The sequence below is a fragment of the Heterocephalus glaber genome, unplaced genomic scaffold (genome assembly GCF_053883595.1).
Source record: "Heterocephalus glaber isolate CG9 unplaced genomic scaffold, H.glaber_assembly_v1.0 deba00001553, whole genome shotgun sequence".
Taxonomy (NCBI): Eukaryota; Metazoa; Chordata; class Mammalia; order Rodentia; family Bathyergidae; genus Heterocephalus; species Heterocephalus glaber.
Window position 1 is genome coordinate 19533866 of NW_028258344.1, and position 12926 is coordinate 19546791.

Below are 12926 nucleotides of genomic sequence, written 5' to 3' on the forward strand. Positions count from 1 at the left end.
CCAAACATTTAACCTTCAGGAGAAAGACCAGAAATCCTTATAGAAGTTTAACCAGACCAAAGAGAAAAGAAAAATAATTCTAGTTTCCTGTATCAGGGATGATCTGAGGCATCAGCCAGCTAGATTTTTTCCACAGTAACATATTTATTCATACCAAGTTGTACAAACATGTGCATGCTTTTTTAGTGGCCTACATTTAAAATCTAAGCATATAATGAAAGCTCATTAAACATTGTAAAAAAGTTATATAAGAGAAGAAAATAAAAACAACAATTTGGGAAAAACAGAAAACATGCAAGGAATAGAAAACAAACTGAATGAAAAACAAATAAAAGACTTAAAAAAAATGAATCTACAGGAAACATCAGTGATGCTAATTTAAAAAAGAAAAAAAGAACCAATGAGGGAAAGAAAAGAGCTTAATATAAGAGAAAAAAGAGTTAGAAAGCAATGTTGAGGAGGTAGATAAAATAAATCAAACTGAAAACTTGGATAAAAACAGAAAATTCGCTGAGCATGGTGGCACATTCCTGTAATCCAGTGCTTGAGAGGCTGAGACAGGAGGATTGCTGTGAGTTGGAGGCCAGCCTATGATTATACAGTCAGTCCAAGGCCAGCTTGAACTCCATGGCCAGATCTTAACCTAGAAAAAAAAAGAAAAAAGATAAGAAATAAATATAAGGACATTTAACCACTAATCTAGAAGCTTCAAAATCTAAGTAATTGAGATTCTGGAGATAAATAAAGCAGACAATTGTGGTAAGAAAATTATGAAAAATAATTCATGAAATATTTTCAACACAAAACCAGATATTCAGAAAATAATTTGTTATTAATTACCAAGAAAAATTGATAAAAAACCTACAACCAAAGCACATAAATGTGGAACCTAGGATGCAGTACACGGTGAAATAATTCCTAGAAGTTTCTAGAAAAGAGGGACAATTTTTCATCTAAAAGCTCAGCTATTAGCTGGTCACGAATAGAATCATGTTTCTCACCAGAAAACTAGAAAATGGTTTTCTTTCATAAATATCTTATATTCAACCTAGAATTCTATACTGAACCAAGCTTTTATTATGAGAGGAGAATAAACTCATTTTTTAGGCAGGAAAAAATGCATATATTTGCCTTGTATGGACTTTTTTTAGAAATAAAATTTCATTGACCTGAAGGAGTATACCAAGAAAGAGGAAGGCATGGGATCTAGAAACAGGAAGTATGATTCAAGGAAGAAATTTAGAGATAAAATCAATAAATAAACTCTGGCATAATGGTCCACTCCTATAACCCCAGAATTCAGCAAGGCTGAGACAGGAGGATTGAAAGTTTCATCTCAGCTTGGGGCAACAAAGTAACTTAGTGAGACTAAGTAAAAAGTAAAAATTGTTGGGGATGTACTTCAGTGAATCAATTAGTAAATAAAATTTTTAAAATAAGCAAATTATTAGCACCAAAGAAATAAAACAAAATACAGAAAAGGAAAAAAAAATCCTATCATTTATGGCCTAGTTATGAAATGCATTTTATGATAAAGTAATAATAATATATGCACTAGAAACTGATCTGAACAAAAGTTTTGTACTTTGCTATTAGAAGAATATTGGAGAAGGCATATAACATTTTAAATAAAATAATATTTTCATTATTTCTCTTATTTTTAAAGTGGACCATTTGGAAAAGAAGTAGAATGAGGAAGTTGGAAAACTTGAAGAGAAACTGCGACCTGATTGTCGCATGCACATATAATAGACATAAAGTGCATTTAAAAATTTTTTAAGAAGTTCTGTTAAGATGAATAACCATTGTTGGTCTATGAGAGATGGTGATTTCTTATAATGTTTGTATTGTCCTTTCAACTTGTATCCATTCATGTAATATGAAAACTAAGGTCTCAGTATCATTGTTTCAAGGATCAAATTTGCTGTAGGAAAATGAGCTGATTTACAAGACAAGAAAGGAATCAGACATTATAATTAGTTTCTTTTGCAGAAAATTAATTTTGAGTAGCAAAATATTTAAAAATAAATCCATTTATACAATTTTAGCCAGGATGGAAGATTTTTCACTTAGAGTAGGAAATGAAGAACTTGTTTTTAACCAGAATGTCTGATTTGGTCCAGTAAGTATTAAACGTTGTGTTTACTCACATGATGACTGCCTGGGACAGGATTTAAATACAGCCCAACTCGTTTAAACATAGATATAAATATATCTGGTGGATTTGGTGTGTCAAAGCTGTTAGATCCAACTGATGAATTCAGTGGTTCAAAAGGTTGTGTCAAATAAGGAAGAATAATTTTAAGTACTTTTTAATAACAATGAAAACTTTTAAAATTTCTCAATAGAAAAAAATAAAGAAGGGAAAACATCAGAAATACAGAAGAGTGGAATATAAATATAATAGTAAAAATAGCCAAAAGCTGTGCTATAGGAGATTAGCCAAACTTTGCCTTGTGAAACTCCGTCTCTGAAAAAGTAAACTCATACCAGCAGGCTGGTCCAGGAAACTCTTACTGCATTTTTTTAAACAGGCTAGTCCACACTCTGGAAATGTGAAAAACCTCAGTGTCACATTCAAAACAGAATTTCTCTTAGAGACTCTGAAGATCCTGATTTAAATTCTTAGTACAGCAGGGAAAAGTGCTTTTAGAGATTGACACATTTTGTGATTTTTGATTCACTTCTACATATCGACTAAGTGTGCATTTTATCATGAAGGAAAATAAATAAAGTGGATTAAGAGAAGGAAGGAAGGAATGGAGAGAAAGAAGGAGGGAGAGAGGGAGAAAAGGAATAAGAAAGGTAGGAAAAAAGACACGAGAGGATGGTGACAAGCAGGATGAATGAGACTGATGATTAGGATGAGGAGGAGATCGTGATGATGGTGGCAAAGGTAATGATGATGAAGCCTCAGATGGGCCTATAGAATCAGGAATGCCTGACACCTCAGACCTTACCCCTTGCCTGACAGGAATTTCAGTGTAACTGTAGAGTGGAAATGCACTCAGCTGTCAGGGTCCACATTCCAGAAGAAAAGAGCCTTGTATTCCCATGTTAGTCAATTATTTACCACAAAGACATGGAAGCTAGAACAAATGTCATGATGAAAAATCCTAGAAGGTTAGGCACGCCTCATGGTAAGAAGGTGAAAACTGGGCGTAGATAGTGAAATGAAGACCTGACACTATTGCTGGTAGTGGTCACTAATTGGTTCCTGTAAACAAAATTGACAGACAAGTACGATTTTAAAGGACCTTTGTGGCATTTTATTGTTCCTGACTTCAGAAGAAGTGAGAAGGCTATGTTGGTGCCAGTCCTGAAGCAACTGCAGTCCTCTCATTAGGACATAAATCAGGCTACTCATTTGGGTAAGTCGTGGTGGCAAACACCTTGATAAGCTCCTGTATGGACAGGACGTTCACCAGCACAATGGTTGACCGGGAGGTCTGTCCCCCTCTAAGGCATGGGTCCTTATCTGCCCATCCACTGGGATATGATGTATGTTACAGATTGTGTTCCTTTGCCTTTTCCGAAAAAATGAAAAGTTACTTTTTCCTCTCTATTTTACCTTCAATGTTATTTTATCTCAGGCACTTACAATGTTTTCAGAAGGGTTGCAGTTGCCTCTTATTGATAGGCTTATAGAATCACAACCATGTATAATAGTTGAGAAAAATGGAAATCATTGAAAAATTCTGAGCTTAGAGCTAGAAGAAAGAGGGAATAAATTTCAATTGCTAAACTTTTTTCTTAGTAATAAAATCTGGATTTTTATATAATGCATCAATCTGCCTAGCTAGAAAGATAGTTTTTCAAGTTTTATTTTCAGACTTTATGGTTCGTGTGTTACAGTTTTGGTCAATAAAGTATAAGGTAAAATTTGACTGCTATTTCCATGAAAAATTTGCTTCTCTAATACTGGTTTTACCCTTCTACTTTCTATTTATTCTTCTTCCTAATAGCATTGTGGTTGCGAAGATAGAGCTGTAAATGCCAATTTACACATTCAAGAAATTCCTTTTAGAGAAATATGAGAATGAAAGACACATGTTAAAGATGGTAAAGAGAAAACTAGAAGAGTAGAGAACACCAAAGAGACCCTGTGTTTTCTAACTCTGGAATATAGATTATAGAAGAAAAATAAACCACAATTGGATTTGTTGATGCAATGATCTATAGGAAATATAAAAAGAAAAAGGAGTGGATAGGTTATAGTATACCAACACTGCCAGTAGGAACTATACAATACCCAAGCATTTATGGTAACAGAGTGCTTTCTGCAAAGCCAAAGTTTTGCTGTGTAGATTATTTATTACTTATACTTCTCATGTACTCTCTCTTATTTGAAAAATAACCCCTTCTTTTTTTGAAAAATAGCTCTATTTCCCATCATTACACACCCCACTTCAAAATGTTAGGAATAGAAGCCACCATTTTGTAAAGAGTTTGATCCCATGATTACAATAATTACTTAAGTTGAGAGCAAAAGACCTCCAACCTCTAGCTTCAGCCATGGCTCTAAAATGAACAAACCAGTCAAGCCATCACATTTCTTTCTAGGAAATTTTAAAGTAGGGTTAAGAAAATAGAACCTTTTCCATTTTTATCAGAAGTTTAATGAAATATTAATTTAGAGCTTTTATAATCCTACATGGAGGGTATTATAAAGTTGATTTAGGAAGAAAAATAAGAATGAGACCATGGAATTCTGACTGCAAATAAATCTATCAAGCCCTTTTTCTCTGCTCTAATAATGGGTTTGATAAATCAAGTTAGATGTATTTCACATGAAGCCCAAAACATTGACTCTGTAAGCTATCAGTATGAGGGTTTTTTCTGTACTCTTAAGAGATACACTAATTTCCCATTTCTTTTACGTCTACTTTATAAACGAAGTATTAATATGATTTCTTGGCCTCTCATTAACTCATTTGTTAACCTTTGACCCAAATGCATAATATATAATCATTATTTTATTTTAAAATGTCTTGTAATAGAAACTAGCCAATTAGCTAACAGATTTAAATTCATTACAGAACCCAGATACAGTTGTGATTAATTATATTTTCTATAAAATGATAACTCATAGTAATTAGCTCTGATGACTGGAAGTTAATGTTTTTCCCATATGCATTTGGAATTCTACTTAACAGCTAAGAGCTTTGAGTAACCAGTGTACCTACATTAAACAAATATATTTAATTAAGTTATCTGAAATAATTTGTGCCCAAAATATTTCTCTATTATAAAAAGTTAAGAAGTTCTTAGCAATGATTTTATTTCCCATTATTGTTATAAATCAGTATTTCTTGAACCTCAACAATGACAAGAATAAAATATCCATAAACATCTTTAGACACTCAGTGTTAACTACCATAATTTTGTTTATAATATTCTGTAAATAATATTATGATTAGCTATGCATTAGTGTACAACTCTGTACCATGATGTAATTAAAGTCTACAAAACTACATAATTTGTAGCATTCAATCAAAGTCATTATGGTCTCAGATATTATTGTGCAATAAAACATACTGTCTTTAAATTAAACAAATAACTATTAATGATGGAAATGTGATACTAGTGAAGGTTCTTTTGCTTGTTGTGGGTTTGCTACACCTGTACAGGATTCACTATTTTCTCACCACTGCTGTTTATCTAAACCATAAAACCTTTATACAGCACATAAAATCATTTTAATTTCATTTAGCACAAGACTTCATTTACACATTATGCAAATCTACTTTCTAATCAACTGTGATATTTTATGAGGTTAAAAACATATTAAGAAACATATTAAAAACCCTTAATAAAAATGTATTCCTTTAAAGTGTTGCGAATTATATATGGGAAAGTGGGTTTTTTTGGTGACATTGGGATTGAACTCAGGGCCTTTGCACTGAGCCACATTTCTATCCCATTTTATTCCTTTTATTTTAAAACAGAAGTTTGCTAAGTTGCTTAGGTGGGCCTCAAACTGGCAATGCTTAGGCCTCACCCTCCCAGCATGCTGAGATCACAGGTGTGTTACACAATGACCCACTGTGGATTTTCTTTCTTTTTAATTGTAAAGAAATTTCACAAAGATGAAAAAAATCATCTAGAGACAATTATTGCCATTTTGATTTTAGAATGACCTAACAAAATTAAAAATGAAATATTTGAATTTTGGGTGATGGCTTTGTACCTACATTCCAAACAGAGAAGAAAAGGTGAGCACCAATATTACATGGGTTATAAGATGATAGTTAATATGTTTAATTTGATAAATATTGTTTTTAGGTTATTAGCAATGTGAGAGCAAACAAACTCCATTTCTGCCCATAAAGATGTCATTCCCAGTGGGATCAACTTTGGTGAAAAAGCACAAAAGTGAAGATAAATTACAGAATAAACCTGAGACATTGGATTAAAACAAGAGAACAAGATAGAATGATGCAAATAAGCAGACAAGCTAAGCACTATAATTGTCCCCACATTCTGACTGGAGAAACCTACATCACAATACACGAAGTAAGATTACAAACATGGTGCCAGCAGTGTTACCAGTCTTGAGAATGAAGAAGGAAAGAAAGAAGGAGCAGGGGAGGAGGACAAAAGAAGGAGGAAGAGAAAAATAGAAATAAGACAAATAGGAAGAACAAAAATGAATCTGAAGGATTTATAGAGCTTGATTTCAAGACTTACTAGAAATTTCTACAATGTGTGGTATTAGTATAAAAACATATCAATAAATCAGTGGAACGAAAGGCTGAATTTAATGCTAAACCAAAACACTTGCATTTGATCAGTTAAAAAAAAAACACTTTTGAAAAATTGATTTGGATGTAAAATTTTTGATCAGTGCTTTTTTTTCAGCATTTCAACAAGTTCTGGGATTTATGCAGATAAATTTGCTGGTATTCAATTTATTGTTCCTTTGCCTGTAATTAATGTCATTTTTCTCTATTTTCAAGATTCTCAACAGTTTAAATACAATGTTCCTAGGCATTGTTTGCTTTTATTTTATTGTATTTGTATTTACTAAGCTAATTAAATCTGTAAATGTATGCCTCTTATTAAATTTGGAAGTTTTCAGACATTTTTGTTAAAATATTTTTGACAAAAACTTTTATCTCCCCACTCTTTCTTTTTTTTGGAGACTTTCAGTACTCACGTATTTTACTTCTTGAAACTTTCCCTCAGTTCTCTGATGATCTCTTTGTTTTGTTCAGTCTCTTTTCCTCTCTTTCAGATTGCATAATCTTCATTGGCTCTTCCTTGTATTATTATTTTTTTTTGCTACTGAGACAATTCAGGGAATTTCTTTTTAGAAATTCAATTCTTTACATAAAATATTCTATTCTTTTATTTTGTATCCCTTTAATGAGATTATTTTTTTCATTCAAATGACATCATTTGGATTTATCTCACTAGGTTGAATTAAAATGCTTGTCCTGAGTGTTTATCTTATAAGTTTAGTACATCTGTTAATTTGGTGTTGGGAACCAATGACTGACTTTTCTTTTAAGGTTCTATCACATTTTCCTGGATTTTTAAATGTGAAGTACCTGTATTGTACATTCTGGACATTGTAAACATTGTTTGGATTCCAGATTATGTCATAGGCCCTAAAGTATATACATATAGAAATTTTTAAAGGCAATTAACATGGTTAGACTGGTTAACATGGTTAACATGGTTAGCCATTCAGGTGTCTGTGTTGTTCTCCAAGTCTTAGTTGTACATGCTCTCAGTTTACTTCAGATAGAGATGGTTCAGGGAAGAGCATGGTCTTATGGAAAATTTGTGCATGCAATTAAGTATTTCTGGGAACTTGTTTTTAATCAAGATTTTCTCTCCATCTTAAGAGATCATTATTGGCACTGGACTTTGTCTTCTGCTTTCAGAAAGATGTGAAATTTTCTGTCACAATTTGAGCTGCTTGACATTACCACCAAGGTTTAAATTTCACTTATTTTCAATATAGAGGAATTAAACACACACACACACACACACACACACACACACACACACAGAGTCTGCTGGATGTTTATGTTCTTTCTACAAATTGACTGTCTTTTTCAGTCTCCATAACCATTAGATATTTTTTTCCTCTTTGTTCCTTGTCTAGGATTTATGGTTATGAATGGGTTTATCAATTTGTTAGGCACTCACATATTGATGACTGTTCATCATCTACTAATTTCTAAAGGAGAAAAGCTCAGGGAAACTGCTATCTTTGTATGTGTTTGTGGCATATTAAACTTGGAATCCCGCTGGAAAGTTCTTACATCTATGTTAGAAAGGAAGTAGTTCATGTGTCCCCCTGGAAAGCCTAAGAATTTTTCCTGATTCCTTAATTTAAATGAAATGTGAAGACTGACAGTATGAATTCCACGTTGAGAAGAGGCAAGGGCAATCATGTACTAACTCTATATTGATCAAAAGACCAGACTTGCATTGCTGTGCCAGTCCCTGAGTCTCACTTGGTTTCAATTTTTCTTGAGTCTTTCTCTTCTCTCTCATACCTATGTGGTAATATTCCTCGTTAATGCCAATCACTCTCCAGCCAGACATAACCTGTTTCTTTCCAGGCCTTGTTCTGTTATCACAGGCTGTATCCCAGCAAACCAAATTCTTTCTTCAACACCATGAATATAGCTGACTATTCACTTCTCCCATCTTCCCTCTTTTCTTCAAAATTGCACTCTGGAAAAGGAAATACAAATGCACAATGAAATTAAACTGAAATTTAAAATCTTTCACTCTCTTATTCAGTGCTTTTAATTTTCTATGAATTCTTATTTTTTTCTTTCTTTTAAAAATAGTTTATATTATGAATCTGAAAAAAGAAGCAGTGGAGAATATATATGATGGATTTGTCAGGGTCTTGCTTCATTTTTTTGCTTGGAAACTCTTTTTTCAATGAAAGTGTTCTATCAGGAAGTTAATGACATTCTTTTTTAAAATTTTTCATATTTATTGATTGAATGTTTATAAAAAAGCATCAAAATTTTCAACATCGACTGTTTTTTTGTTTTTTGTTTTTGGCTTTTTTTTGGTACCAGGGATCGAACCAGGACCTTATACTTTTGAGGCAGGAGCTAGAACCACTGAGCTAAATCCCCGGCCCCAACATCAACTGTTTTTTGGTGGACAATGTCTAAAAAAGAACAACACAAATAAATTCTTATGTGAAAAGCACCAACAGCGATTTACCAAAAAATATTCAATTATCACACCTAAGGCAGCCTGCACACATGACAACACATTCCATACACATGTATCAGTTACACTACAGCACATCTGTTTTGCTTTCCTTGCTTTCTTTGTAGGACATACTTGATATCTCATTGGTCTGGTTGTTTTTTCAGGAGTTTTTTATTATACAGTGTGTAGTTAACAGGAGCATAAAGTATTAAATTCTTTTTTTTTTTTGTACTGGGGATTGAACTCAGGACCTTCTACTTGCAAGGCAGATGCAGTGCCACTGAGCTAAATCCCTGGCCCAGTATTAAATTCTTAATATGTATTGTGCATTTAGAACAGACATCAACATTTTCACATCAGCTGTGTACTTCCTTAGAAAACCTGTAACGTCAGAAATAAATTCCTATATGAACAACAGTGAAAATACCAGTAGAATTCTACAACAAAAATAATCTTTCCTTCAGTTGTCACCCCAAGGCAGTCTTCACACATGACAACTGCACGTTCCTTACACACGTCTTGCTCACACTGACAGCACATGTGCTTAGCTTTCCTTTCTTGTGTGGCAGTCTTCTCACCTCTCTCCTCTTCCTGTTTTGTCAGGAGCTTCCTACTACATTGTACAACATGCACTTAACAGGGAAATACATTATCAATAAAATAAAATATCAAATATGTAGTGAGTGCTTACAATAGACATCAACATTTTCACATCAGCTGTTTACTTGCTTGCAAAACCTAGAGATAACAGCAGAAATAAAAACCTATGTGAACTATAATGTAAACACAAACAAAACTCTACCACAGAAATAATCTTTGCCCCAACTATCACTCCCAAAGCAGTCTTCATACACAACAACTGCATGTGCCATACACAAGTATTGCTTATATTGATGCCACGTATGTTTTGTTTCCCTGTCCTTTCTTATAGGGCATGGTTGACATCTTTCTGGTTTTCTTTTTGTCTTAGTAGGTCTTTGTGATGCTGCACCTGTCAGCTCACCAGTGTGCTCCACAATTTTTTGTGTGTATTTCCCTGGCCCAAAACATTTTGTTTTTCCTCTGCTGTAAATGATCCCTTATGAGTTCCAGTCTCAGTCCTCTAATAAATTTTTCCATGACATTTTGTACTTGTTATTTTCTTTCTAAACTCTAAAACTATTTGTGCCACATGTTTAGGGTTGAATAAAACACAGTCATTGGCCAATGGTTTGTGTTTCGAGTGACATTTCAGTTGCTGCATAATTCATCAACAAAATCTACTCCACCTTTGGTTTTGTTATAGAAAGTTCCCATCTCAGGCTTTTATTTTGTCGAGGTTTCCATATCAGTGTTTTCATCATGGTGCAATGTTGACATCTGTAGTACCAGTTTATTTTTCTTTGACATGTATGAGGCCAATGTAAATCTTTCTGAAATCCAAAGACTGCGTTATACAATTCTCTGTTTTGAAATTGCAACACTTCATTTGGAATTTCTGCTTTGTTTCTGCATACTGTTCCTGCACTGGTCAACTTGTGCTCTGTTAGCAAATGTAACATCAATTGGAAACTGGTAAACTAATTGTTGAATATCACATTCCAATTAATTTGGGAGATGGGATCAACAAGTCTGTTCACAACATCATTTGGTTTAGTACTATACAAATAAGGACCTGATGGCTGAGTTCCAGGATGAACAACTTAAATTGAAAGCATAATAATTCTTCGCATCTGCAAGACCATAAATTTTTATGCCACATTTTGACCCACTGCTTTTCCATAAATCTTTTACATTCCTATGATTACCATGAGAAATCTCTGCTAAGTACAGCAGACCTATGAAAGCTTTCAGTTCAGCTAGTAAAGTGTCATAATAAATACAGTTTTGAATTCTGTGCATCCAGAATGTTTTACTTCCATTTCAGCTTTTGTGTATTTTATAGCATCTTGTAGCATTTCTTCTGTTACAATTTCCAATACTGAATGGTAGTGTTAGTATTCTGTCCTTTACATTTCACCCCTGCCAAGACTCTCACTATATTTTTAGACTTAGTTCTAACATTGGGTCATTCTATTTGCTTGTGTGGCCATTTTGCAACATTCCGACTAGTCAGATATGTACTCACATTTCTGTTTTCTTCCTCATCTGAATAATGGAGGTTAGGATTCCCTGTGTCTGTGTCAGTCAATTCATGCTCCATTACATTGTCATGGGAACTTTGGCTCACATGGCCAATGTCAAAGTCAACATCATAATATACCCAACATCACTCTTCCATTATGAAAACATGTATTTTACCATAATGAATCATCATCATCATCCATGCATGAGTAATCTGATGATACACTTTTGGCCTTCTCCAAAACTTGGAAATCTGGTTTTTCATGTGCCGTTGTACTGAATTGGGCTACGTATACTCTTTCATGTTTTTTGTCTTCACAGTTTTGTATGAATAATATGCAGGATAAAGCAACCCAAACACCAGCACGACAGCTCCAGAGATGACCCAGGACACCGTCTTCCAACAGATGCAGCAGCCTGAGCTGCGCTGCGGTCAGTCAGTTAATGACATTCAGTCATATTTTAGAATAGTTTCATTCCCTAATGTACAGTTAAATTTGATGTTTCCTGGTCACTTTCAGCTCTAAGGCACAAGGATAAACTTTGTCACATTATCACATCATGCTGGAAAGTGGCTATTATTTGTATTGAACTATATATTTTAGAAATAAAAAACTCAAGCTACATAGAAATCATCTACAGAATAATGGATAAATCCTTCCTCTTTTAAAAAAATCACAAAATTAAAGGATCCCAGGTTAATACTAAGCAGCTGATTTATTGTTTTAGTATACAAGATATTTGCCCATAATCAAACACAGGCTCCATACAGAAAAGTCATGCTGTAGTCTAAGAAGCCAAAATAAAAATTAGTCTTATGCTGAAAGAGAAGCCATTATGGTTTTCTTGATGATATTAATGGCATGTTTTATTCCTTCGCAATATTATAGGACCTAAATATTTTCATGGTGTTCATTTCCTTCACCTGAGAAAGAGTACCTTGCTCTTTGTAAATCTTAGGGCATATGTTGTGGAGTAATTTGATTCTCAAACCTTACTGAGTTAAGAGAGCTTCATTTCTTTGATCAGAAGCTGAGAAGTGACAGCTACTATGGTCTCCAGATCCTGTCTGCCAACCACTGGCTTTCATGATAGTTCATGCTGCCAGTGGACAGAGACCGATTATTTTCTGGTTCCCAATTTCTGAGTCGCACACTGTAGGTTAGACCAGCCTATAAAGTTGACTTTGTGTATACAGAGCTCTGAAATGGCATAATCAACACATTTTTCTTCCTGCACATAGCAGCAGAAAAGAAGAACATGGTCTATTAATTGATCTGCTGAAATGCTGGTCTGCAGAGAAATAAATCTTTCAACCCTTGAGTTACAAGGACTGTAGTTTTCCTAGGGCAGTGAGAGTCCTTTAATTTGCTTTTTGAGGCAAAGCCAAACCTTAGTTTTCAGTATGCTCATATATTCAGGAACACTGGAAATCATTTCTACCCACCTACTATCTTAATAATTATTACTTTTTCTAATATTAGATTCTCCTACTCTGCAGGTTCAGGTTGCCTATCTCCAATAAATATTTCATTTAGATGAACTTTTAAAGTAAAACTAATTAAGGATATATAGATAGGCTTTAGTCAAACATATCTATTGCTTTAGCCAGTGGATATGAGTGGAAA

General features: G+C 33.8%; 1 long non-coding RNA gene across 6 annotated transcripts in view; it reads right to left on the bottom strand.

The window, feature by feature from the left end:
• Positions 1-279: 279 nt before the first annotated feature.
• LOC101718868 (uncharacterized) overlaps positions 280-12926 on the bottom strand; it is an 87752-nt gene continuing 75105 nt past the window's right edge. Inside the window, exons 4-6 of one of the 6 annotated variants that reach the window (XR_002393919.2) lie at positions 8566-8694; positions 7160-7284; positions 280-643 (exon numbers count right to left, since the gene is read on the bottom strand). This is a non-coding gene — a long non-coding RNA (uncharacterized LOC101718868). Of the gene's footprint in view, positions 644-7159; positions 7288-8513; positions 8695-12926 lie in introns of all 6 variants that reach the window. The other 5 variants (XR_002393920.2, XR_002393918.2, XR_205126.4 and 2 more) reach the window with 5 other exon arrangements.